We start from the raw sequence: 2,791 nt of genomic DNA on the forward strand, positions 1-2,791 counted from the left end.
TGTATTCCCTAGCTACTTTTTCTTCTACATTGATTCTCCACCATCTTTTGTGTGCTACATACTTAAAATTCTCCCCCTATGTTATGTTATGTTAGCATGGGTTACTTTATGTTTAATTTCATTTTCCTCCATGGAGTTTTCTCTGACATTCAATTTGATGCAATATTAGAGAGATGAATTTTCCTTGATGCTGCTATGTGTGTGTGTGTGTGTGTGTGTGTGTGTGTGTGTGTGTGTGTGTATTCAGAGAGGACTATTCAGAAATGTCTTATCATTTAAAGACTAATATTCAATTAATGAAAGTTACAAGCAAATTATTTATTCATTACACTTTTAAATTTAGTATACAATTTATGCTATTCTATTTACATGTAAAGTAAACATTAAGAAAATTCCATTTAGGAGTACTTTGGATAACACGAAGTCCATTTATAAACTTAATTAAACTTCGTATATTTTAACTGCATTTTCAATTTTAACATATCGGGTTGTCGGAAAAGTTATGACATATATTTTCTATGTTTTTCATTGCAAAAATGCATCATGACTTTTCCGACAACCCAATATTATATTTATTTTTAGTTTTACTTCCATGTTTTAATTAACATAGAAATACAATATTCCTGATTAGTCAAATAACATTTATAAGTCTAATAAATTAAACTTATATATTATAAAGTATTTGTTTTATATTTCCATATATTGGAAAAATTAGATTTTAGGTATCATCATTAAGTTACCCTAGTTGAGTGTATATTTAAAATTGAAATGACAATTTTTACACATTCTCTATTAAGTAAAATTACCTTAAATATTATATATATATTCAGAATACCAAAATGTACATACTCCTTAATATAAAAGTTAAATTTATAGCTTTTGCTCTCTCAAAAATATAGATTTGAAATTTCTAAATCCTCCCAAGGGTACAGAGATACAGAAAGAGAGCTATATTTCTAAATCTCCCCAAGAATTAATTATGGTTGCAATATTAGTTGATTCCAAGTTGCATATAGACTATCTATTATAGTGATAAGTACTTGTTGGTAACATTGATAATACATATCAAATTATACTCATAGGCTTAAGGTGTTGGTCTTGCAGCCCTTCACACCAGATAGTTTATATTTCTGTTGAACTATTACACCTGGAATATACATGAGCCCTGATCACTTGATTGGATTCTCTCTTCTGTTCCTAATATATGTGAATACAATTCTATCTAACAGTAAAGAAATTTAAGCCTGAAGGAAATCTTATGTTTTCATATTCTTAGGAAATCACTACTTTAAATTTTTAAATTACACATAAATCAGTTCAGCATATCTCTTATACCTATTACAATTCTCAATACATCTAAATGTCTACTGCATAAATATCTTTGTTTTTTCAATTAAAGCTTATTGGGATGACAATTGTTAGTAAAGTTACATAGGTTTCAAGTGTACAATTCTGCAATACGTCACCTATATATCACATTGTGTGCTCACCACCCAGAGTCGGTTCTCCTTCCATCACCATATATTTGATCCCTTTTACCCTCATCTACCAGCCTCCTCCCCTCTTACCCTCTGGTCACCACTAAACATTTGTCTGTGTCTATAAACACATAGGACTAAACCTGTTAAAGTACTAAACTTGCTAAAGATTTATTTTGTATTATGTGTAAACTATAAGACATGTGGGTTATTATCTCTTCCCTCTAGTTTACTTATCTAAACATGTAGCGATTACATCAGATAGCTGATTTTCTGACTGCTTTCAATGGAGCCTCATGTTCTTTCAAAAGTGCCTCATGGGTTACTGTAAAGTACTGATCATAGAAATGAAGATTTCTGAGTCCAAATCAGAATTGTACACCTGAAACTTATATAACTTTACTAACAAATGTCACCCCATAAACTTTAAAAAAATATATATTTTTGAGTCCAAATCCTTGTCCAAATAGAAATACTAACTTTTAGTTTGCTTTACATATTAGCTGTACATGTAACAGTACATCCTTAGAAAAGTTAGGTCATTAATAATAGCTATAAACCACTGAATCTCATGGGTAAAACAGGACTAATATTTTATATGAATTAGTATGAGAGGATTATTTAAGTTCTGGAAAATCTACTTCCACCTCAGTATAATATACATAGAAAAGATACAAGCTAGCTTATAAGTGGAACACATCTTCTATAGTTATGTAATGTGACACTGGAAAAATATATTTAAGTATGAGCATTTCATATTACAATAAACTTTCCTGGCAGGCTTTTTCTTTTTTTTTTTTTTTTTATAAAGTCATGAATTTAAAGAAAGGCAGCTTTAGGAAACGATGCCCTTATGGCCCTCATGAGTTAAAACTTTTCTAAAGGGAAAAGGAAACACATGAGGAAAATTTGACTCTACATTTGTAATAGGGAAACCTTTTTTTGTAAATGTGAACTCTTCAGTGGGAATTCATTAGTGTAATGATTCGGCATAGATAATGTGCAATTTGAAAACATGAGGCCTTTGATCCCTAACCTTTCGAATATCTCTTAGAACATCTGCAGATTTTTAGTCTATTAATGTGTCATCCCATCGCCCCCCTCCCCCCAGATTCCTTTTTATTTTAGCTTTAGATGGCACATAAAATAGAAAACAGAAACATGAAATTTTAGACAGTAATGCTTTATATTAATCAAAAATTTCTCGTTAGGAAAAATAATTTACAGTTAATAGAGCTAAGTTTGAATCTTGGGCTTACCATAAATAGCATTATGAATTTTGTCACATCTCTTAGATTCTCTGAGATTCATCT

Source organism: Hipposideros armiger, unplaced genomic scaffold (assembly GCF_001890085.2).
Source record: "Hipposideros armiger isolate ML-2016 unplaced genomic scaffold, ASM189008v1 scaffold_636, whole genome shotgun sequence".
Taxonomy (NCBI): domain Eukaryota; kingdom Metazoa; phylum Chordata; class Mammalia; order Chiroptera; family Hipposideridae; genus Hipposideros; species Hipposideros armiger.